At 34.3% G+C, this 27,367-nt stretch overlaps 1 long non-coding RNA gene across 1 annotated transcript in view; it reads left to right on the top strand.

The window, feature by feature from the left end:
- LOC102156717 overlaps positions 1-23,899 on the top strand; it is a 108,742-nt gene extending 84,843 nt beyond the window's left edge. Inside the window, exon 9 of the long non-coding RNA XR_005384948.1 lies at positions 23,755-23,899. This is a non-coding gene — a long non-coding RNA (uncharacterized LOC102156717). The remainder of the gene's footprint in view (positions 1-23,754) is intronic.
- The last annotated feature ends 3,468 nt before the right edge of the window (positions 23,900-27,367 follow it).

Here is a 27,367-nt window from a genome sequence, read left to right on the forward strand (position 1 = left end):
AGTTATACAAAGGTATATTTTATTTTCTGAGTGTTTGAATAATAAAGCATCTTCTTATTAATGTTGGGATACAACTTTCACTCTTCAAATTCATTCTTTATACATTTCATTTTTACCTGATGATTAGCATTACTTAGAGGTTGGAGTCCAGCTTAATATTTTTACTTCTTGGGCAAGATTTTTTTTTTTTAATTTTTGATTTGTTTTATGTTTTAGTTTTGAAATTCCATCCAAAAAAACTCCTACACCTCTTGCACTCATTTAATAATCAAACAAAGATAAAATTTGAACAGCTGTGAATCTCTTTTCTTTAATTTCCTTGCATCCCAGAGAAGCCCTTTTACTTTTGTACTTGTCTGTTTCTTTGCTGCAGAAAGTTTTCTTTAAGTACTCTTAATTTAAAGTTTTTGTCCAAATCATGACTGTTTCTTTCTCATGAATACTTGTAATTCTAAGGTTTAATCTTCTTCTAAGGTTTAATCTCCACATTCCTCAGATAACATATATCATGCTCATTACTTGCTCCCTTTGGTCAGCATTCTGGGAATGTTATTCAAGCTTTCTCCACCACACTGATTCAATTTTGATCTATGTCACTTTTGCTTTTAACCTTTCCTGCAGAGATTTCAATTTTACTGATGGGGTTCAGGACGTGCTACCCCAAAATATAGCACGTTGGTATACTGAATATATTAAGCTGAAAGAGTTTGAGAAAATGACAGAAACAGAAAGGTCACTCCGATTTCCTTCCCCTTCGGCCTTTTCCTCTGGAACAGGCCATAAAATCCTCATTTGAAAGGTGCCCTCCCTATACTCACAGGAAAAAACATCTCCATCTCTGAAAACAAAGGGACACAAGGAAGAATCTTAACATGAAGGGCTTGCTAAGTTTCCTCTACTTTACTACAATTACCTCATACTCCTCTACAATTGTCCACTTTTCATCAAACCTAGCATGAAAATACACAACTGTTTCTTTGGGTCTTCATTTCCTTTTTTTTTTTTTTTTAAGATTTATTTATTTATTTATGATAGACATAGAGAGAGAGAGAGAGAGAGAGGCAGGAGGAAGGAGAAGCAGGCTCCATGCCGGGAGCCCGACACAGGACTCGATTCTGGGACTCCAGAATCATGTCCTGGCCCAAAGGCAGGCGCTAAATCGCTGAGCCACCCAGGGATCCCCTGGGTCTTCATTTCCGAATAGAATCTCCTATGTCATGTAAATCCTATATTAAATAAATGTGTATGCTTTTCCCCTCTTGATCTGTCTTTGCCAGTTTTTTTCAGAACCAGCCAAGAACCCTAAGAGGGTTGAGGAAAATGTTCTCCTCCCCTATACTTCAGGTATCACTAAAGGTTCTTTGCAACTCTTTCTTATCTCAGGCCATCCTTCTTAAAAATCTCAGTTTCTTGTCTGTACTACTTGTTCTCCTTTTCTTATTCTGTCATCTTGGCTGTCTATGTGACATACACACACATTTTCTGATATTCTATTTGCTAGGATGGCCATACATCTCGGTTTGCCCAGTATAGACCTAGATTCTGGATGCTGTCCTATGTAATTATCAACAGTGCCCCTTTTCATTCTCACAGGTGTCCCACTTGATATGATAAATTATATACTTGTCCCAGGAACGTCAAGCATGTCTTCTAAAAGTTTCTTTTCATCTTTTTGACTAAATGTCAAGAGCTTTCCTTTTTTCTGAATATTAATTCAAGTATTTCCTTTGTAACTGTTCTTTTCTCTTGTTCTTCAATATTATTTGAAAGATCTATTTGTCCTAATGTTTACTCAGCCATAAGCAAAAAAAAAAAAAGATCTTCTGTGTTCAGTGTGTATTTGACCTTAGCTCTATTTACAGAATTTATTACCTCTTTGTTATTTTAATTATTTCTGTACTTGTTTTGCTATATTCAAACTGTTACAATGATTGTCCTAAGCTACAAAAGTACAAGTGCATACTCTAAAGTCTCTTTTAAAAATACCTTCTACCTTTGAATAAGTGTGAATATAAATTCTTTCTAGAAAATACCCAGAACAAAATGATTTCTGTTCCAATGGGAGAGATTCCATAAACTCATCTCTTTCAGGTGGTAGATATATATTATATATATTAGATATATATAATATATATCACACATGTGCATGCACATGTTCCCATATTTAGAATCAGATTCTCCTTGCTGGTTATTTCTGTGGGTCATAAATATGAATTGTCTTCAGCTGGATCTCCTGATTTAGCCATACATTTTAGGGAATTAAGAAAATCATCAAAAGAGTGAAAATATCACTGGGAAAGAGAGAGAGAGATAACCTCAATGATTTTCCAATGTCTGTTAGCCCTCAAACACTCTTTATGATTATCTGCTCTAATGCAATAAAATGCTCAATAATTTTTAAATCTCTCTGAGACTTCTTTTCAATAGCAAAGTGGGAGCATTTCAAGACAACAAAGAGAAATAAAATGTACTTGAGGTTGACATATGAATACGAATCTTACTCAACAAAGGAAAATTCCCTTTATGTTATTATATTCCTAAGATTTTTCCTCCCGAATCATATCATAGCTATTCAATATTTCTAAGCTGATTGTACACATCTATTGATGGACCTTTAAGCATTCATGTCTCTTTTCTCTTGTTTATATCCTATGAAATGGAATAGCAAACAATCTCCAAGAAAACATTCAAATTTACTTAAAAATTTGGCATCATCAGAAACTTTGACTATGCTTTATATTGGTATGAATGAGACCTCTTATTGTAACACCTATTCACTATTTTGAAAGCACAGTAATAGAGTAATAGAGCATACAAAGTAAGAGAGTAATAGAGCACAGAGCACCAGAGAAATTTCTTATTGAGACATAGTTTTAAAATGTAAAGTGAAAGATTTTTGTTTTCTCCCTTGAAGAAGTTCTATAATAAAATTTCACTGAAAGTGTTTGAGTCCTTGAAGAAGCCCAATAAATATGAAACCTCTCTCCCTCCTGAGTTCTCAACAACTGAGGAGATGAAAGAGTTAATATGGCAACCAATCCATTACATTTATTGCTATAGAAGATGAAGAAATGTGGCTCTATGTGTTTTGGCTGAGTGGGCCTGATAATACTAGTGATGGGTGAAAAAGTTTCCCCAATGATATCCATACTGTCATTCCCAGAACCTCTGAATAAGTTACAGTATGTGACAAAAGGGACACTGTAGGTATGCTTAAGGCCATATATCTTCATATAGAGAGGTTATTCTGAATTTTCCATGTGGGCCCAACTAAATCCCGTGAGTTCATAAAAGCAGAGAACTTTTTCCAGCTAGAATGAGAGATGAGGCAAGATAAACAATTTGGAAAATTTGAAGCCTGAGAGGAACCTAAGCCACTGATTGGAGCCCACATGGAATACATAAGGAGAGATACAGGCAACCTCTCTGAACAAAGACTGTCTCTGAATGACAGTGAGGAAACTGATCTCAGTCCCACAGGAACTAGATTCTGCAAACAACCTCAATGAGTTTAGAAGAGGATTCTTCCCAGAGCTGCCACGTAAGAGCCCACTGGCCCACTACCTTCATATTGGCTTTGGGAAATAAGGAGCAGAGAAACCAGCCAAGCCAAACCAGACAACCCTCCAATCAACAGAAACTGGAAAAACAAACAAACAAACAAAAAAACTATTGGTTTAAAATTGTAGTAATTTGTTATAGCAGCAATAGAAAACTAATATATTAGAGAATGACATTAATGAGCAGATTTATTCACCCACATCCAGAAAATTCTAAAGGAGGGCAAGATCCTAAGGAGTGCACAAGCCCATTGAAGAGGGAGCACATATTCAGGCAGCTGCAAAGAAATAAGAGAACAGGCAAAGAAAGCATAGGAAGTCTTGTTCTTCTCTGCATATTTACCTATCAATAAATGATTATTCTTTCAAGGGGAGAAAAAAAAAAAAAAAAACAGAGACCTGGGATAATGTTGACTAATATCCTTTCCTAGGAAGGTAATATCAAGAATGGGGAAGAAGCTTTCCCCATTGAAATACAATTTAATTTCGATTTATATGTATATTTTGAGGTTAAAAATGTTAATGATTGATCAACTTTTAAAATATACATAGATTATATATCTGAAAAGGACTTTATTATTGATTACAAGTGAAAATGTCATTTTTTATTTAAGCTGGACTTTCTTCTTATTTATGCTGTATGTTTTATTAAAAATACAATATTTAAAAAGAACAAGATTTAAAAACTAAGAGAAATTGTATCATTACACATGTAATGAAAATATTATTTTCCCCAGAGATTGCCAAATTGAATTTTCAGAACTATATATTTATTGAAATATTATAGAAATATATTTAAAATTTACCACATACATTACCATTCAAAATTCCAAATTTTATGTCAACTCTAAATGAATCTATATTGCTCATATCAAAGTTACAAATGGATCTAATTAATTTTACAATTAACCTATTATAACATGAAGAAAACTATGTGACCTTCATTAAATTTGTTCATTATTTAGTTTCAGATTATAGAAGAACTCCTTTTAGCTAATAAAGCCTTCAGTCCCAAAAGTTGACGGTATAAAATAGTAATTAATTAGCACATGGAAATGAAATGCATTGACATAATAGTGCAACTCATAACTTATGCTTAATCTATAGGATTCTATTCCATGTGTAATATATAGGCCAGTATTTTATTATTATTTTCAAATAGACATGACAAATACTATAATTAAACATTAAACAATGTGCCCTAAGCATGCTTTTTTTCAGGAAAAATAGTTTTTTTTTCAGAAAAATATATTCATGTTTCTTGTGTGTTTTATCCCTTTTAATAGTGATGCATGAGATAAGAGGAAACCCAGATGTATTAGCCATGTATCAGTTCACTTACAAATTTATATAAAATATTAACAATTCTTTTTTTACAGATGCCCTTACTAATGCCATACAAGAAAAATATGAGAGAATGATGTATTTTACTATTAAAATAAGAACAAATTTCTATCACTATCACTGATCACTTATTAAAAAAATATTGCATGTAAGAACACTGGTCTAGGTCTCTGCTATCCAATATAGTACAGAACTCCATGTGTCTATTTAAATTCAAATTAATAAAAATTAAATAATATTTAAAAGTCAGTTTGTCATTCATATTAGCCACGTTTCAAGGACTCAATGGTTACATGTGGTTAGTAGCTGTCATACTTGACAGCACAGGTATAGAATATTTTCATCACTGCTAAAACTTTTATTAATACTAGCCTGACTGCTGAAGACTCAAAATGTGTAAGACAAGAGTACTTGCACTCAAAGATCTTGAAATAGAGTTTCAAATAAATACTATAGATAATAAATGCTGATCTTAGATGTCATTTTGAACCAAAATAACAGGGTGGAAGTGTGGTGGGCAGTTAGATTGTTGTGTGAGGCCTGGGTCCCGCAGGAAGGGGTGGGGAAGGAGTGCAGATGTTGGGAGGGAGATGTCAGAGACCTGCAATTAGGCATATCCTGCCCAGATGGCCAAGGAGAATTCTAATATAGAGCCCACAGGATGCACTTTAGTGTTGTGGTTTGCCAAAACTCCCCCCGACAGCCTTTCTTCAGGGATGCTAGGTAATAAGACAAAAGAGCTTCACACAGGCTTGCCAAGACCTCCCTTCATGGTCAGCTATGGGGAAGGTCAGAGGCCAGACGGAGCTCCTCAAGAAACCAGATCAAACCAAATAGACACAAATTAGGAAGAAAAGACCCTGCTTTTTCCCCAAGTAATGAATATTTCACCTCCTAGTCAACAAAAACCCTGGGATCAATTCCGTTCTGAACACTTGAGCCTCTCTCAAGCTGCCCACTCACCTCTCTTGTCAGAGTACTCAATAATCTTTCTGGTCTCTTGCCTGAACTCTTTGCTGTGAGAGGAGACTAAGAACCAATGCTGTACTTTCCAGGCTGTAACAGAATCATCTGCAATATGTGGGATTAAAGAGTCATAAAATTTTATTTTCATTATATAAATCTGTGGAAGACCTTTCCTGTCTTCCTTTTTTGACCTTCGGTCACTCTCCTATCTTTGACAGTTAATGTAATCTCTTCAATCATTTTAGGATTGAAAGAGGAGAAAAGAGTAAGAGAGAAATGGAGAAAGAACGAGGGCTGAGAAAGAACAAGGGCTGAGAAAGAACTTCATGCAAATTCAGCTTCCATGCTTGCCTCTATAGATGTTCCACAAGACAGTGAATGCAGCGCTGATATTAATTACCTGCTGAAATAGGGAAAGGGAAAAATACAAGGACAACCACAAATACATACCTCAGTAAATATTTTTTCCACAATGAAAAACAAAAGATGCTTCTTTGTTGTACTTACTATCTTCCTTGTTTTTCAAGGCCTTCCTAAAATGAAGAACTTTCTTTACAAAAAATGACAATAGCAGCATTTATATCATTCTTCATAATCTCCTCATTGAAATAGTGGAAAAGTACCATAGGAACATCAACTATGAATTAATGTAAATGCAAATCACCATAAATGGCACAGGCTTGCAAGCGCAAGGTCTCCCAACTGTTTACTCTTAATACTAAGGGTGGAGGGAAAAAAGCATTTGCAATCATATCTCTAGTGTCTGGTCTAGTTTCTAACATGATTAAAAGATTTCATGCATTGTGTCCTAAAGAGAAGGCAATCAGAAAATAATTTTATATGCTGTATATGCATGAATGTCACCATATTAATATTACTAAAGGCACAAACTCCAATTATTTTTTTTCCTTTTCCAACTCCTCATGCATTTAGTATTTCTTCCCTAATAAAAGAGACTGAAACAATTTTTAAAGAAAACAAAGTAACATAATGACTTCTGAAATTATCTTTTAGTATAAAAATTATCCTAATTTATACATTTAACAGATAAAATTTACATGATCATTTGAGAAGAAAATGTTAAGAATCTATTTGGAGCTGGTAAAATGATATGCAAAAGAAGAAATATATTTGTATCATTGTGATGGAATCCATAATGAAGAATAGTAAGCAATTTAATGATGTATAAGGATCTGAAATGTGAATGTCTTTAAATCCATGCAGAAAATAGATAAATGCTTTGAATGACGAGTAAGGGATAAAAAATCAAATCCTGATAGATTTAACCAAATAATAAATGAAAGCAATCACAATAACTTCAATGATGAAAAATTACAGAATAGATTTTCAACAAAAATAAAAACCGATGGCAATAACGATCTATTTTTATATGCTTATACATTTGTGTTTTTCTTAGCCACTTAGAGGAATAAGTAATTATATTTTGTAGCATAATGGGCATAAAATAAGTTTTTGTGTGGTAAATTGACTTCAGAAAAGTAAAAACAAAAATGTATTGTTCTTTGAATGTAGAATGCGAAATTTATTTCCAAGATAAAGAGCAAATATCATAACTATTTTATAGCTCCCGTAAGATTTTTGTGAAGGACTAATTTCACTAAACAGTTGAACAGGACAGAAGAAAGACACAGTAGGTAAAGATGACCTTGCCTATCCTTAAATAACTGACATCTAAGATGATTTTTTGGATTGTACTGTTCATTGGAGTTACAAAGAACAAATAGACGTGATGATTTCCAAAGCCAATTGTGGGTTATTGTAAGAACAAATGAATGCGTTCCAGAAGAGGAGCAGCCCAGCTTGAGTGAAGTAAATGGTTTTTCAACACACAGAACAAGTGGTCTTGTCCTGCCTTTACAACAGCAGCAGCAAGTACAATCTGTTCTTTATTCAACTACCCATTATAATGACAATTCAGATATCTTTTCCTTTATCAGTTTTTTTGGTTGCCATCACAAACTCCAACTTGGGTTTGTTTTCTGTTTTTTTTTTTTTTTTTTTTTGCAAATTTCACAAAAGAATATACCTAACTGGTCGGTAAGTCATCACCCAGTAAAGAATTATCTATTTCTTAATCTGTGCACATCACTGGCCACCAGCTAAGCCATAGACTTCCTTTTGATGGGTCATTGATTGAAGCTAAACAACTATATTAGGGTAATGGATTCAATTTATGGCTTATGAATAAAGACAGCTCGGAGATGATGATTTTCTCAAAAGAAGGCTGTACAGATGGCACTAAAAAACTGAGTTTCTGAAGACATAAAAATCAGGGCTGAGCCCATATTCAGCATGAAAATTCTTCGGTATGAAAATAAGAAAAAATAATTTATTATGAGTCTCAATTTCTTCATACGTTAAATGGAGATTCACCAAAATATTTCCTGAATGTCTACCATGGGTTAGATACTGTTCTGGTCTCTTGGTAAATATCTTTTGAACACAGGTAACAAATACACCCCTCATGGAGTTTACATTCTGATGTGAGAAATAAAGTAAATATGGGTTAAATAATAAAGAATAAAGTATATTTAAAATGATTAAATGTAATGGAGGAAGAAAGATACGTGTTAGGGAAAGACTAGGATAAGAAGGATTGAGGGTGCTTGGTGGGGGTGTTGCAAATACTAATGGGATGACCATGTCATCAAGCCAGTTGAATAAAGACTTGAAGAAAGTGAAGGACTTAACTCTATCAGCAAGGTGGAGCAGGAAGGTCTGCACTGAAGGCAAGCAACAGAGTTTGACATAATGGCCCAGAAGATGCCAATTTTTCCAGAATATTTTTATTTTTAAAAATATCAGTTATTTCAAAAGTAATTTTCCTTTTGGGAGGATGCTTCTACTGTGCTGGTGCTCTAAGCTCAAAACAATCTAACTACTACTTTTTTCCCCAGATACCCTTAGACTAAACAGTTGCCATTCATTCATACATTCTTTTCTCTCTACTATAAGCAATCCTTGCCCAGCAAAGGTAAAGTATCAAAAATAGTGCCTTCTTGACTAGGCTCCATGTCAAATGCTTTCTGCTTTCTATTTCATTAAGTCTTTTTTTTTTTTTTTTGAGATTTTATTCATTTATTCATGAGACACACACAGACAGAGAAAGAGAGAGGCAGAGACACAGGCAGAGGGAGAAGCAGAGGGAGAAGCAGGCTCCATACAGGGATCCTGACACGGGACTTGATCCCGTGTCTCCAGGATCATGCCCTGGGCCGAAGGCAGGTGCCAAACCTCTAAGCCTCCCAGGGATCCCCGAATGAAGTCTTTCTTGATTTTCAAACTACATATCACTTTTTTTGTTGTTAACCCACCATTTAATCATTAATTCCACATACAACATTAGGGAAACACCTGCTATGTAACTAAGTATATGCTGTTTATTGAAGAGACAAACATGAGTAAAAAGAGTACTTAACCTATTAGTACTATTAAATAAATTAAATATTTTTAAAAAATATTTTTAAAAAAGTCGTAAGGGAAAAAAGAGAGCGGGAGGCAGACCAAGAAACAGCCTCTTAACTATAGAGAACAAACTGGTGGTTACCAGGAGGGAAGTGGACGGGGTTGGGGTAGGTTAAACAGGTGCTGGGGATTAAGGAGGGCACAGTTGTGATGAACATTGTATGGAAGTGTTGAATCACTAAATTGTACACCTGGAACTAACATTACATTGTATGTTAACTAACTGGAATTTAAATAAAAACTTTAAAAGTATGCTTCCTTTTGCTCCAACGATTTCAATGCTATAGATTTTCCCTACACACATGAACTATCCATGTTCACTGCAGCAATAATACGTGTCTCTCTCCTAGAAAAGTTAGCAATATGTAAGCTTAATTAAAATTACTGTTTAATTAGTGTAATACTCTCTAATGTAAATATGTCATTTCCACATGTTAATATAAAATGTAATTTTATCTTAAATAACAATTCACCTAATAGTCTGTACAGATTCTTCGTACCATTTTTGCCAACAAAGTCTGTTTTCCGCATGTTTATGTGTGTGTGTGTGTGTACAGGTATTGTTAAATATTTGTTCATTATAGAATACACACCAAACTGTCTATTTGTGGTTAGCTCTGGGGAGTGGGATTCCCAGGGATGATGGAAATATACTTTCATTTAATATCATAACATTTTTCACCGTGAATTATTTTATTTACATTCATCATTATGTAACGAATCCTGCTCTGCAAAAGTATAAACAATATAAAACAGTACAGAAAGGATAAGCTGTTTGACTTTAGCATTTAGGAGATCTATTTTAAGTTGTCCTAGCTTATCATTCAGTAAAATACATATGCAAAACAATATTCCCAGGTCAAAAAAGAGTCAACCTACTAAATTTTAGAATTGTCATGTCATATAATAAAGTATTTTTAATTGAAAAATTCTCTACTTCCGTGTGAAATTCTAGAATATCTACTCTTCTCCCTTCACAGTTTCCTTTTTCTATCTTTATAAAGTCCAAGCCAGGTAGAAATGTTCGAAGGAAAGACTAAGCCTTGATGTCATTTCAGAGTTGACGATCAACCATCAGAGCATCAGATTTCACAGGGGCTAGAATTCCCTACAGCATTTGGCTCAAGCTAAAGGGCCTTTTCTATTTCTGATAATATCAAAATGCACACTACTCGCCTACTTTAAACCAGACTTATCTATGTGAACTTACACCTTGGCAGCCAGCTCTAGACATTTCTCCACTCACCAATGGCTAAAATTCAAACTGCCAAGGAGAATCTCTCATTGTACTCTGACACACAACATGTTGACTTTTCTGCTTCACTAGTAAATGAAAATGAAATTACCCAGAGGGTTTCCCAGTCCGAATGCCATTCTGTCATTCTTGACACTAGAAATTCTGTCTTCTTGCTGCAAAGTATGGTAGGGATATTCTGTGTGAATTCCTAGGAGCCTGCAAGATGGTTCAAAATGGGAACCAGAAAATCCTCACCTTGTTTAAGGATTAAAATCATTTAGAAGATGAGGAACTTTAAATAATTCTATATTTTCAAATTTCAAATATGTGCAAATGAAAAAAATCATGACATTGCAGTTATCAGGTAATTATTCCGTGTAATTTAAGGGGAAAAAAAATGTTGAGGTCGGTCAAAATCCCAGCTGATAATTCCTTTTCTTCTTAGAAATTGGTTAGATCTCTTGACAAAGCACCAAAACAGTTCAGATTTCTTCCATCTCATACAAGTAGACAATGTATGAACACTATGTATTTATATCTTAAAATCATTTACTTAATATCCAGTTAAGATATTAGAAAGTATTATCTACAAGAGTAAGACGTATAAGCGTACCACTAAATAGTGACTATAATTCATAAAGTTCTGTGAGTCATTTTAAGTGCTCTATGCGTTACCTCAGGCTCTCCTAATTTAATCCTCAAAGCATCTCTATATGTGTAGCAGGAGCTATTTTGAACTTGTGGTACAGAGAGTTTCAATGATTTGCCCCAAATCATGCAGCTTAGATACTGGAAGCAGAACCTTAACCCAAGGGGTCTGATTCCAGAACCCAACTCTTCATGTCAAAGTGCCCCAAATATGCAAAGTGCTGTCATTGGTGTTCTTGAGGTGAAGCCACCGGTACAAAGGAACTTAAGAGCTCCAATGGACTGTCCATGGAAGTGAGAACACCTGGAGGCGATATTGCAGAGGCCTGGTTTTTACTGAAGAGTTCTGCAAGGATCCTCAGATAACTGCTTGCGATCCAAGTGAGTTCTATCCTTACATCTAAGGAAGGATATTGTCTCCTCTAAGTTTGGGGCTTTATAATAACAATATAACATGGAATTACAGTACAATGGGTTTCTACCAACTTGCTAAGTGAAATAGCTAGTAAAATGTCAGGATTCCCCTTTTCCATGTTCTACATATTGAACAATCATTATAGTAACCAACTGCATAATGCACATTTTTTTTTTCAATTCACTAACAAAATACATCATGAAGAATAGCTACACAGCAGCTGGTAATTCTATATCCGAAATATGTGTAATATTCTTGGATCAAGTACTTAGGGAATTCTCATGGTCTGAAGCACAAAAACTTAGAATCAACCATTAGATTTTTAAACTACTTTAAAATGATCTACCTATAACCAACAGCTGATTCCCAAGGTGCCTGCCAATTTCAATGAAAACTTTCATCAACAGCCTGCCTTGCCTTGTAAGCCTATTGCTTTTATATTCAAATCTTCAGCAGAAAAAGTCATTTGAGAGCTCAGGGCTAAAATGGGTGTGTTTTGTAACTAAGCTGGGAGATTGATGGTCATCCTAGCCCCCAATCTTGCATTTGTTTCCTCTAAGAAGTCTCCTTATATCTCTAAATCACTCCAATTATCTTATATCTCGTATCTTCTCTCCCATTCTTTCCTATTTCTTGTTCCAGCTCTAACAACTAGCCTTCCTGCCTCTTTTCCTCTTTTTGCTTATTTCCAACCCCTTGCTTTCATTGTCACTGTCATAATGGTTTTCATTCTTACTGCTATAAATTCAAGTAGCACTCAAAAGTTCTTAAGTCATCTCCTCATTGCAAACTGAACAGTAGATTCCAAAAATCTTAAGCAATATATGATTTTATTGATCATTCTCTTCTTGAACAATTCCTTCATTGGCTTCCAGGAAACTACACAATTCTAATTATCCTTTATCTCTGATAATTGTCCTCAATTTCTCATGTTGTTTCCCTTTTCTTCAACTGCTCTGTAAACATTGCTGACATCTAAGTTTCCTTTATTTCTTAAGGAAATTAATTATTTCTTGCACTCCATGGTTTTAATTCATACCTGTATGTCAATGCCTGAGAAAGACTTTTATGGACTGTCTCCCCAGAAATCCAGACCATACCCCCCCTGCTTCCTATATATCTCACTTGGATCTCCTACCTTCATCTTAAATGCAGCATACCTGAAATTAAAATCCAACACCAAATCTCTATTACCTTCATCACTCATGCTCCCTTTCACAAGCCTGCTGCTTTGCCTGCGTTGCCCATTTCAGTTAATGACATTACTATTCACCCAGCCACTCAGGCTAGAAATTATAAAGTCAGGTTTGATTTTACATTCTCGATACCCTTCCTCACCAATTACACTTCCAATCAGTCTAAATATTTTTACTCTTGTACTCAGGAGAAAAAATGTTTGTCTTTCTATTGATATTTTACTCTCTCCAAATAAAGTGAAACAATGTCCTAATAATTACTACATTATTACTGCATTGTATTACTACCAAGAGAGGTAGTGCATTCCCAAATTATTAATACTCTGTATCTTGAATATTTTGATGATGCCTCCTCATCTATAAAACCAAGTCTAAAGTCTAGACGTTTTGAGGCACTGCATTCAAAATGATTAATAATCTGGTTCCATGTGCATTTAGTTTTATCTACTGTAATTCTCTCTCACATGTTTTTAACTGAAGCTTTTTTTACTTTGAGACAACTGTAGATTCACAAGCAGTTATAAGAAAAAATACAGAGATCATCTCTACTCTTTATCCAGATTTCCTCAATGGAAGTTTCTTGCAAACTATAGCACCACGTCACAAGCAGGGTATTAATATTGATATGTTCACCGCACAGGATGCTTCCATTGACACAAGGATCTCTCATGTTGCCTTTCTGTAGCCTCACACAGGTCGCTCACATCCCCATAATCTCCTTAACCCTAGCAGCCAACTATTCTGTTCTCCATTTCTATAGTGTTGTCATTTCAAGAATGTTGTATAAATGGAGTCATACAGTATAGAACCTTTTGGGATTTGCTTTGTGCATTTGGCATAATTCTTGGGAGATTCATTCAAGTCGCTGTATGTATATATAAACTACTCTCTTTTATTGTTGAGCAGTATCCTATGGTAGGGATGTACCACAGTTGGATTTGTTATTCACCCGCTGAGAAACATCTGGGTAGTTTCGAGATTTTTAGCTATTCCAAATAAAGCTGCTATAAACATTCATGTACAGATTTCTGCATGAACATGAGTCTTCATTTTTCTGAGATAAAAGCCTAGTGGTGCAATGGCAGGTTTGTATGTTAGTTGCAGTTCCAGAGTGGATGTACCGTCTTACATTCCCACTAGCAATGCATGGGTGATCTAGTTTCTCTGCAAGACAACCACCATTTGGTGTTGTCATTATTTTCTACGTTAACCATTCTACTTAAACCTTTCTACGTTAACCATTTAACCATGTGTAGTGATATCTCATTGTGTTTTTAATATTCCTTTCCCTAATGGCTAATGATGGACATCTTTTCATGTGCTTGTCATTTATATATCTTCTTCAGTGAAATCTCTATGACTTTTGCCCATGTTTAATTAGATTGTTTTTTTTTATTACTGAATTCTCAGATTTTTTTTTTCAGATTTAAAAAATATTTTCTAGATACTAGTTCTGTGTCATAATTAAGCTTTGTAAATATTTTCTCTCAGTCAGTTATTTGTCCTTACATGCTCTTAACAGAATCTCTCACAAAGTAAATTTTTAAAATTTTGATAATTTCATTTTTTTTCCTTTTGTGAATTTGCTTTGACTTTAAGCCTAAGAACTCTTTGCCTTGCCCCAGATCCAGATTTTTCCCTATATTATTTTTCTAAAACTTTTATGGTTTTGCATTTTACATTTAAGTCTGTGATTCATGTTAATTTATATAGGGTGTGAGACTTAGACTGAAGTTTATTTTTCTGTCTACTGACGTCCAATCTTTCCTCCACTGAATTGTCTTTCATCTTTGTCAAAAATCAGTAGAGTATATTTGTGTGAATCTAATTCTAGTTTTTCTATTGTTTCACTGATCTTCGTATCTAGAAGTCTTGAAGACAAGATTTCTTGGTTGTTAGTTTCTTCAGCTCTAAATAAGAGATATATGTGGCAAAACAAAAAATGAAAAACAAAACAAACAAACAAAAAAACTCAAGGAACTTACCATTATATCATTGCTTCAGGACTGATGTTCCCAGCCAGTTGGCCTTCTTCTCTACATCTTTGAAAGTTTTCTTAGATTCAATTAATATATAATGCCCAGGAGTTTTAGTTGTACTTAGTGGAAGGAATACTTTTTCATATGTTTTATACTTTATCTTTACTCAAACACTATAGTTCTCTTACACTTCCTGCTTCTGTCTGTTTCCATGAACATCAATCAATTTTCTTTTTCCAATTAAATTCATTTTATAGATTATATATATAACACTCAAATTAAGTCATGCAGTTAGGATTAGACACACTAGAAATTCAAACACAGAATTATAGGACTATTAACGGATTTTTCCGCCATTACAAGCTCACACCCCATGTTTGCAACAGAGATTCTAGGTCTTACATAATGCTTCGAATAAATTTCAGAGTACACACGTATGACTGAGACTTCCCCAGCTGAGAGCTTTGAGCCCTTAGGTAAGTCATTAGTCATTTAAATTCTCTGAATCTGTTTCCTCCTCTATAAAATAATAATAGGGATAATGATATATATTTTGCAGGTTTGTCTTATGAGTAGTAATAATAAACATAAATCACATATTATAATGCCTACCCCAGAGGCGTTATTCAGTAGAGGGTAGTTAGAGGTAGTTATTATGGAGATAGTTATAGAGGTAGTTATTCAGGTCTTTACACTCTGCTACTACCTGCATAGTGTAAAGAATAAAATGTATATATATAATGGGAAATATTAAAAATACAAGACACCTAAGCACTTAATAAGGAGCCTGTGCCATTTCTAGACACTCAAAATTGTTTCCCAGTTCTAAAATATTCAGCCAAGAGCATGAGCCTGAGCAGATTATTTATACATCTATTACTGATGCATTATGATTATTTATGTGTTCACTTCCCTCATTATGTTACACACTTATCACAGAATAGAATAATTCCTTGACTATCTGTGAATATCCCTCAGGATCTTACAGATGGAAGATGACTAATTAATAATTATCATGTTAAATTGAATTGATATTTTGACCATCTACTCTTCATCTTCACACTTTATAAAATTACAACCTGACACTACACTGACTAAGATATTGAATACATTTGAGATCAAGAGCAAGTGCTGAAAATATATACCCTGCCCTAGTCTAAAATCCCTGATTAAAACTCTGAGCACAAACTAATTTAATAGTACAATTAGTCCTGGAAGTGATTAACTATTTATAAACAACACTAATGTTGCCAGATCCCTTACAAATATTAATCTTTGGGATTTGGAAGCAAGATGTTTGAATTCTTGAAATTACTGAGAATTCCTGAAATTAAATATATATATTTCAGTGTTTGATTATTTGCTACAGGATCTAGCAATATGTATAATTCTTGTATCCTATAGCAAATAATGAAACACTGAAAAATACCAGAGAACACTATTGGCTATTATTTGAAAAATATAGCATTAGGACCTACTAATGAGTTCAACAGTGCTATGCAGAATCAATTATGTATTAAATTGCTAAATGTTTATTTTGCTTCCAAACGTATTTTTTGGAATAGCCTCATGTGATCTATGTGAAATATATTATGCTATGTAAATACACTAAAATGTACACATGAACTAATTAATATTTATTTTCTTTCCAAGATTGACTTAGCATTATCAGCTGATAGACCTCAGAACACACACTTATAACATGGCAAGAGCTACAAACAAGATTGACTGATGAGAATAGATCTTGACTAAATCTCACATTCTTGGAATTGTTGATTTTACCCTGTGACTGCATGTTGACATTCTCTGATCTTATTTTTAACTTGACTTCCATTAATTCCTTTTAACCAGTAACTTTTTAAAAAAAGATTTTATTTATTTACCAATGAGAGACACAGAAAGAGAGGCAGAGACAGAGGCAGAGGGAGAAGCAGGCTCCATGCAAGGAGCCCGATGTGGGACTCAATCCCCGGACCTGGTATTAGGCCCTGAGCCAAAGGCAGATGCTCAACTGCTGAGCCACCCAGGTGTCCCTAACCAGTAACATTTTTATGTTGATTGTTCAGATTTACACTCCACAAGAAGATTATAATACGTTCTCTTTTTTTCTGATTTCTTGACTGATTGAGATTTATAAAGGTATATACATTTTCCAAGTGATGCCAATAAAATATTTCCTAATAAAAACACTAAACAACTATCTGGGGACCACATTCAATATTTTTCCACTTATGCAAAATAATTTAGATATGCCATAAGTTTTCTTTCAAAAAGTGTTATAAATTACTATTTTGAAAAAATAGTAATTATTTTCATAAATGTGGACACCCTTATTGACATATCTCAAAATATGCATTCATTTAGGACCTAAAGATGAGTAGTAATTATTTTATTCATTCATTCATTCATTCATTCATTCATTCATTCATTCATTAAAAATATACTAGGGGCAAAAGCAAAATACACACACACACACACACACACACAATAGGGGCACATGGGTGGCTCAGTCAATTAAGCATTTGATTCTTGATTTTGATTCAGGTCATGATCTCAGGGTCATGGAATCAAGCCCTATGTCAGGCACTATACTCAGTGGAGAGTCTGCTTGTCCCTTTCCCTCTGCTCCTCCCCCCATGCTTGCTTTCTCTCTGTCTCAAATAAATAAATAAAATCTTGAAAAAATATATACCAGTTAATAATGAGATTTTGTAGATTTTTTTTCCGTGTCTTACTTTAAAGAAAAATAACTTGCACTCATACAATATTGGGTTATAAGAAAAGTATAAACTTTTGAAGTAGGATAGTTAACTATTGCCTCCTATAAATGGTCTTAAGTAAGTCACCTAACATTTGCTAGATTTCAATTTTTCTCAACTGTAAATGAGGCATTGGAATGAGTTTTAAACTATGTCCTGTTTTAAAATCATTTGAGTTAATAAATTCATTAGTGATTAAAAATAAATGATTAGGCATTTAAGTATTATAAAATACTTATGAAGTATTCACTTTTCGAATTTCTACTTCATGTCAACATACATATCTTTTAGGATATGAGACAAGCTACTTAAGGCAGAGTATATAAAACATATATGCTAAATTCCATATGGAATCCTTCAAGATTCATAATTTTAAAAAATATTTATTTATTTACTTATTTTAGAGAAAGTGTTTGCAGGGAATGAGGCAGAAGGAGAAGGGGTTAGAGAATCTTAAGCAGAGCAGACTTCCCTGCTGAGCACAGAGCCCGATGTGGAGCTCAAACTCATGACCCTAATATCAAGACCTGAGCCAAAATCAAGAGTCAGACGTTTAGCCTTCTGAGCTACCCAGGCACCCCTCAAGCTTAATACTTCTTTTTTTTTTTTTTTGAATTTTTATTTATTTATGATAGTCACAGAGAGAGAAAGAGAGAGAGGCAGAGACACAGGCAGAGGGAGAAGCAGGCTCCATGCACCGAGAGCCCGATGTGGGATTCGATCCCGGGTCTCCAGGATCACACCCTGGGCCAGAGGCAGGCGCTAACCTGCACCGCCACCCAGGGATCCCAAGCTTAATACTTCTAATAAAAAATTATGACAGCATCCAAGACACTAATTACAGAAAAAATAATGACTTATGGATCAGTAGGTAGAAGATCTGGGGGGTAAACCACTGATTCCTCAAAACTTATTGTCATACAATATCTGAAAATCCATATTCCTAATGAAAATAACAGGACTAACACAAGATAAAGCCCAATGAATATGTGCAAGAAACATGAACATAATCAATTAATGGTCTTATGAAATTATATGCCTAAATGTTAATGGGATGTTAAGTGAATACGCTGAGGAAAAACGGTTGCTCAGAAAAGACCTCACAGAGGAGGTGATATCCAATCAGTGCTTAAAGGCAGTAAAGGTCATGAATGTGTAGAGAAGTAGCTACTACAGGCAAAGAAATATACATGCATGGAAGCGTTAAACCCTGGCTGGAACAGAGTATCTCAGCAAGGTTTTGTCTGTTTGTTTTTTAATAAACCCAGTTAGAGTCTATACTGAGTGCAGATGATGACATTGAAATGCATCCAGATAGGTTAAATATAGGCTCCATAATCATCATTATCCTTCAATAACTTTTAAGAATGCAGAGCAAGTGGTATTAAAAGTCAAATTATGTGGATTGGAGATGAGATTTTAAAATATGAAAGTTCTTGAGAAAGAAATCAAATACAAAGTACCTACTAGGGATCCCTGGGTGGCACAGCGGTTTGGCGCCTGCCTTTGGCCCAGGGCGCGATCCTGGAGACCTGGGATCGAATCCCACAACGGGCTCCCGGTGCATGGAGCCTGCTTCTCCCTCTGCCTGTGTCTCTGCCTCTCTCTCTCTCTCTCTGTGACTATCATAAAAATAAATAATAATAAATTTAAAAAAAATTAAAAAAAAAAAAAACAAAGTACCTACTAAATATGACCAATAATTGGTAACTGCATCTATTCTCTAAAAGTAATTTTTGTGAAAAGTATAATTTGCTAAAAATAAGTTCTTAAATAAAACTAACTTTTTTTTTTCATATACAATTCATTCAAGCATCATATGGGAGAGATGGGGGGAAGCCAAACGCTTATTTTCCTCAAAATGATTGAAATGCCCAGGAGTAAATAGATATCAGAAAGAAATTCTATAAACATAGAGCAGCAGTAAGAGCAGATGCTACTATTGCATCAGAAATAAACATAAAATATTTCTTTTCTCTTTTCTAATCATGTCATGAAAAATAACAGGCATGTAAATATGCAACTTGCTGGTATACTTATTTTAAACTGGAATTTATTTAATTGCTTATAACTCAAGTTTTTCACTCTCCCAGCACAAATGGTAGGACTTTTATTACACCTCTTTGGCAATGAACTGGTTATGTATGAGAAATCACACCATCAAGCACTATTAACGATTTTTCTTTTTCTTTTCAATTTATCATTTTATTAGTAGCCTCAATTTAATGACGAGGAGCACCACTGATTTACTCTATAAGCTTTAATCAGAATGCAAGTATAAAAAATGCTTAATGTGCTAATTTTTATACCATTACCCAGAATGCTTTGTCAGCTCTCAACTACATCTTATTATGGTTAGCATCTATGTTATTGCTAAATAACAGAGTGTCTTTTAGTCTGTAAAGACCACTTTGGAAATTAAGAAACCAGAGGCACAAAGGACATTTTGAGGATTTAAACATCTTTATAGAAAAGAAAGTCTGTCTTGTTGGAAGCCTAGAGAGAGGAAATATGATCATGATTAAAAGGGAATTTTGCTTTCTTTCAGTAGTACCGAAAGCTATATAGTTCAAGAGAAGTTATGTGTAGTGTGAGGAATTAAGAAGAGAAGGTAAATATTTTACTTGAAATAATGTGGAAATTGTCTCCTATGAAATTCTCTCATCTTACCTTATACAATATAATAGCTTGACTGAGTTACGCTGACATAGTGTGTTTACATATTCATCCAGAATCACAGTTCAAGGAGAGCTCTGTAACTTTTAGAGGACACAGATGTGTGTTGCTTACTCTCATTTCATCAGTTCTCTATAGCTTTGGTACCTGAGTCTAGCCAGGTCGTGTGTTTTCATAAAAAACAAAACCAAGACAAACAAACAAACAAAAAATACAGAGACTTTTTTTACACTCATGCTGTTCTAAAACAAATAGTTACGATCACACAAATAAAGCAAATAATTATATGGTTTAATTTCTGTAGTCAAGAAATTTTAAAACTAGGCAGTTCAACACATACAAAGTATTATTTGAACTAATATGTCTCAAATGAGGAGGAAGTTATGAGATACCCCGGTGAAGGTGTTTTGTTTGGTTGGCTGGACTGGTGGTTTGGTTGTAGGAGAAAGAGGATCATTTACTAAGAATTTTAACTTTTTCAAGAAAAGGAATTAGGGAATTCTGAAAGAAACGACAGCTGCCCATTTTCCAGGGAAGACAAGTAACACTTGGGAGTGAGAGAAAGGGCTAATCAACTTGTTTTTGTTGACAATCTTAAAGGAGAACCTGTAAGACTTCTGGGAAGGAGAGGAGGTCGAAGAAAACACCAGGAGGTAGGAAAACTCTAAAGTCTACTCTCTGTACAGGTTGAAGTAAAGACTGTTCATGTAGGTGCTGAGGCAAAAGAGAGTGAGAGAGAAAGAGAGAGAAACAAGTCCAGAAATACATGCTAGAATGAATAATCTCAACCAAGATAAACTGCTATAGGATTTTCCCTGGAAGTCACAAGAGGAGACAGGAAATTTCGATGATCAGTCTTCCCAATCACTCAAAAAAGGATGGTAGGGGAATTAGAAGCCCTGACTTATGGGGACAGACTGGAGCACTGAGCACCTGAGCTGTATGGAGAGGAGACTACACATATTTGGTAAGGGCAGCGGAGCTTTGAAAGGGACTTGCATGTGAGGGAGAGCATTCAACCCAAGACTTGCATGACGAAGAGATTTTTCTTGATGTACAGGATTTAAATGGACAGAGTGACAGTTCACATCCTAGCAGAAGTGCCCTACAACTTTGACAGTCACAATCATTACAACCCCAATCACCAAACCTCCTGAGAGAATTGCATTATCAAATCATCTTAGGAGACTTTTTCCTCCTCTATGGGAACTTTAGGTATGTTAAACTTGGCAGAAAATGGATGTGGAAGTGATTCTCAGATTCCTACCATATATGTCTCTTAACTGTACCCAGTCTAACTTTCCAAGCAGTCAATTTCTTTTTTCTAATACAACAACCACAAGCAGGTGCTGATAAAATATATTTATTGTATTTTTCTAGTTTATGGGTTCACTGTACCATCTTTCACTAATTAATTCACATATTAACATAGACTCACCAAATCCTCAGCCCCCAATCCATAGCAGTCATGTGCACTGTGTGTTAGAATAACAGATGAAAGGGCATGATTACTTGTAATGCGTGGAGTGAGATTGCCCAAGAAGGAGTGGAGACAGGGCTTTAGAGATTATATTGAAGGGGGGCTAACAACACCAGAGGCTCTAATACTACTTCTTTCACTGTGTTTTGATAATGTGATCTCAGGTCTTAAGTGCAAATAGCTGAAAATCATGGGCCATGTTGATGCCTGTCATAAGCGTTCAACATGATGGCAAACCTCACTCTACTTCTTAAGTTAAAGAATCTTAGTATTAGTCCAGAGATATATCAAAATAACTTACTTTTATCATGTAAAAATAGGTCAAACATTTAGGTACACTCTCTGAAATTTTTGGTATGGTCATTGGTAAAATTAGAAGAGTAAGAAAATTTACTAAGAGCATCTAATCAGTATGTAAATATAAACATAATGTTGAATTTGCATAAAGTCAAAAATTGTCCAATTTTGCAAAAGTCCCCAAAACTGCCTTGTTGAAAATAGGATACAGAGAAAGAATACACATCAACGATCCTAGAAGTAGGAAGTTTACCAAAGAATTACTCAAATTGTTGCTATAACAAAGTTAGCAATGCTAAACTCAAGCAAAGAAGTAGACAATGTTACTATTGATGATTTCAACTGAATATGTTAAACGTGACTCTTTTTAAATGAATCATATTTAATTTTCACAGTGCAGTTCATGAAAATCACCTCTCCACAGTTCAAGTACATATTAATCAGAACTTCTTGTAGATCCTAAAGGAAATTTAGAATGTGTGCAAAATGCACACTGTCTGTAATAAGTGTGTAATAAAATAAAATAACTAGTATGGAACACTACAAAATTAAAACACAAAGCAACTTCTTTCTCAGTGCACTTCTTAAAGTATATATTTTAATCATTAACCAAATTTACCATATTTTATCTTTGCAACTGTCATGTGTTTAGAATATGTCAAAAACTGATTTGAGATCTGTGATATAAGGTGTTACCATAGTAGCTCAAAGTAGCAGCTAACATTTTTTACGTTGTTCCTATGCCATTACAATGCCACCTGGTTAAACATTTTACATGTGTTATGCATCGCACCCTCAGAGCAACTCCATGAGCCAGGTACAAAACTCATTATAAGAATAATTAAATGAGTTTTAAGAGATTAAGAAACTGTTTAAAAAGACTTAGCTGGAAAGTATCACAGCCTTGATTGAAATTTAGTCCTCTATGAACCTAAATCTCATTTTCTTTGACACTAAGAGTATAAACAGGCTTTTACTTCATTAGTTTAAAATAATAACCTAGAAAAAATTCCAATAATTTAAAAATAATAATATGCATTATGTATTTATATGTGTGCATATTAACTATTATACGTGTATATAGGTGTATACATGTGTTCTTTAATCTTTCTCTAGGTTATTTGGCATTAATGCAATTGTCTCAAGTAAATTTCCACTTACCTTTCAGGTCTTGGTGCCCCATATTCTGAACACAATTTCACAGTTCTTAAGAAATGGCTATTAAAAAAAAAAAGAAAAAGAAATGGCTATTTTGATCATAGTAGAAACTTAAAACTGAAGTCTGGGTTTATATACAGTGCGGTAACTACATGTCTCATCTTGTCAAAACAATATATGTTCCGTGGCAATATAAAAAAAAGCAACATATTTTAATCATGTCAGTATATTAAGGTCTCCTGTATGTCTGTATAATTCTTTTTTTTGAAATTTTTTTGTCTGTATAATTCTGATGTGCACAAGTGTTTAGATTCTCTAAAAGAAAAATAGGAATCTTGTCTCTTCTTACTTACAACTGAAAATAGTTCTACTTCAATTTCTTATACTGTGACTTTTGTATTAGAAATGTAGTGAAAGTTATGGAAATGATTGTCCTTCTTACATGAAAGGCAAGTTCCTCATCTATAAAATGGGTATCATCTCTGTCTTTCATAGACAATTTATGTGCATTCTTATTCCTTTACTTATATTTCTTTCTTTTTGGTCATTACAGGAATCCAACAAATTCACATCTATTAATTGCTCACTTTGCCACATATATACATATGTGCTCGTAGGAACTTCGAGAAGGAGCATTGAAATCTAAAGTTATTGTTGTAAGACTTAATTCAAGCTTTGCGGTACAGTCATCTGAGAAATACTGTGGAAATAAGTAAATTTGTCTGTCTAATCCTAGACTAGTAAGATACTGTAAGTGTAAACACAAAAGACTTTATGATAAAAAAGATAAAAATAAAAAATTCTATCCTTTTACTGAAGTATTTTAATACAATATAATTGTGACCCAAAAATGACATGACATTAAAACCACTAAGAAAATTACAAGCAAAGCACTAAGAAATTAGAGATCACTCAAATATAACTTTTGAAACCTGACTGGGTATTGCAAAATTGACATGCAAGTTACTATCAGTCAGACAGATTATTTCCAATGGTCTGGCTCTACCGTTCCCTCTATCCAGAATTTTCTGTGATTACAGGCTCTGCCTTCTGTTTGCCATTCCACAGTAAGTAATCAACACTTTGGAAAGTATTTTGAGTCACATAGCATAAACTCAGAGAAAAGTGAAGTTTGGATACCAGAATGAAGAGGAGCTAGACAGCACCATTAAGAAAATTGACATTGGATTCTTTTTCCATAATTCATGTTTGCAATCAATCAGTTCCAGCTCAGATTGAAGCAATGTACCTTCTTTATCTCCTTTCTCTCCAGACTAGGGAAGAGGAGAGTCTTTCACTAAGAATTTAGTCGAGTACTTGCAAATGGAAGTAGGAAACATTAGTCAGATCTTGGTATAGTCAAAGCAGGGGTGAGTAAGATCATATGGATTAACATAGACCCAAATCTTTTCCTAAGCAAAAGTCCAAAAAGCACAATTTGAAAGTAAGGTGATGCTCTGCCAAATAACGACATACTAACTCCATTGAAGAAAGAGAGTCTGGAAAGTTGTGGGGTAATTAGGAAAATAGTTCTCTCATTCTGAGGGAGATTAGATGATACTCTGTCTAGGAATTAATACCTGCCTTGTCCTGGAATATAGGGATGTATGTGTGTGTATGACTCTTATTTAAGTTATGAACTCAGAAAAGAGGAAATCACAGAGACATGTCTGTACCTATCTCTGATAAAATAACCAAGAGACACCAAGAACTTGAGAATAACCAAGAAAGAGCAAGAGAATAACCAGTAAAGAGCATGAACTTGAAAAATGCTTAGCCCTCTAATGGACTGCTCTGGGGACTACCTACAGAATTTCTAACCAAACCCCCAGACATGTTTTATTGGTTGGAGATGTCAAATTGGAGAAATACGTTTCTAGAGAAGTGGGGGTACCAACTACACAGGTAGGTGTTAGGTTTTCCTAACAGTTGGATCTAAACTGTGCATTCAAGTTTGGAGGAAGAAGATATTTTCAACAGAAATGCAAAAGTTGGAAACAGAGTCATAAATTTAGGAACTGGACATATACAGAGGAATCCTTTCAGAGGAACATTAAGGGAAAGATTTATCTTGTTAGCTATGTTTCTTTTGTACTGTGTGAAAAGTCCCATTTAGCATATAGTTCTAAATTTTACGTCCTATGTTCATTAATTACTACTCAACTCTGCTGTCCTTTTTAGAATAGAGATATAAAGATGAACAAAGAGATGAAAAAATTAAGAGGACCGTGGCATATTGAAACCTTCTCTGCTCTCTATTTAACAGAAAAATCATTGAAATGAGTGTATCCTGCCCAACACCTTCAGGTGCTAAACATCACCAAGGTCAGCATCAGTCACATAGGAGCTGGGGGACTTGGGAAAGTGCTTGATACTGAAGCAGACGCAGCCCAGGAAGAAAGGTAAAATATCTTCTCTTTCAAAATATACTGCAGGGCATGAGGAAGCCCGTAAACACCATTTAACTTCTCTGAACCTTATTTTTGCCATCTGTCAAAGGGGAATAAAATGAATATTTTGCTTTGTTCTTAAGCTTACAATAATGTGAAATAATATATGAAAAAAGTTCTATAAGTCAGGATGATTCCTATAATACAAGGCATAATTATGAAAAATAAATGCAAAAATAGTGATAGAGTTCTTTATTCATAAACCTAACAAAAGGCTCTAATATTAGATTTACTACTAGAACCACAGTGCCACCTAAAGACTACATACCAGAATGATGGAACAGCGGCTTACACTTTTTTTGGAGTATCTATATTGTGTCAACATATGTGGATATTTTATTGGCAATGTTCCATCACAGAGTACTCTGTAGTGGTTCCAGAATTAAATTCAGTTTAAAATGCAAACCTTTCATCAAAGAGTTCGGAAATGTTTCAGCCTAAAAGCAAAGCAAATATGACCAGGAAACAGAATAGACTTTATATGATAACTTTACATTATATTGCACTCTAAATGTAACAAGAATGACTTTTTTCAGGAAGTTTAGATAATTGGATTCTTATTAATTGAATGCATATATCCTATGCTAATAAAAACCTACAAGAATATATTTTTATGCATGCATAAGATCAAGGAAATAGAGGATACTGATTTCATGCATTGTTAATAAATGACTTTGTGTCTTTAGTTAATATTCATTAAGGATGAACTTTGTTCATATCCTCATAATGTAGGAGTGATAAGATCAGAAAACACAAAGATCAGCCTTACTGTAAATTAGGTGACATCATGACCGAAACACATATACTATGGTTAAAGACAAAAACCCAACTAAACTAGAAAAATACAATAAGGAAAACCATTCCTTGCAATTCTGCTTAAATTTCTCATATGTTATTCAAAACACATGCATATCTGTTATCTTAGAGATATAATTGATTTGCAGGTTTTACACTATTTATTTATTAAATAAATATTTACTGCAAAACTATTTTACAAGTTGGTCATGTGTCTGTTTGGAAAAAAAAATTATAGAAATTGGTAGAATCTGAGTCTCTGAGCATTAGCTTTCTTTATAAGTTGCCTATCCATAGCCAACCCCTTGACATTCTGAAAGGTGATAATCATATACAAAGGAAAAGTACAGTGCACACCGATTACTAAATAAGAAATTTGCCCCCAGACCATTACTTTACATAGAACTTAGGCTTCTCATCGGCTTGCCTAGACTAAATATATGTAACAGGAGACTCCTTTCTAGGGAGGCCTAGACATTTATTTTTTCTTGTATTGTTTAAGGATTAATTACAATTTTTGATAAGCACTTCTATTTACCTATGACCATTAGCCTAATAACATATATGCTGTCCTTGCTTTTGTAGGGTCAAATGATAGAAGACATGAGAGACTGGAAATAAAAATGTGTCACTGAAGTTGACCTAACAAAGATAGGATTACTACTGGAACCAATGGGAGATAAGTGATAGATACAAAGATACGAGACAGAACCAATAAGAAACGATAGAAAAATAGAGATAGATATATAAATACATAGAAAGTGATTTATTATAATGAGTAAGATATACAATTATAGGGGCTGAGGAGTTCTATCATCTGCTTTCTGAAATCTGGAGGCCCAGGAAAGCCAGTTATAGCCCAAATCTGAAGGTCTAAGAACCAGGGAACAAAAAGTTGTAAGGCCCAGTCCGAGTCTGAAG

The sequence above is a fragment of the Canis lupus genome, chromosome 37 (assembly GCF_011100685.1).
Source record: "Canis lupus familiaris isolate Mischka breed German Shepherd chromosome 37, alternate assembly UU_Cfam_GSD_1.0, whole genome shotgun sequence".
Classification (NCBI taxonomy): Eukaryota; Metazoa; Chordata; class Mammalia; order Carnivora; family Canidae; genus Canis; species Canis lupus.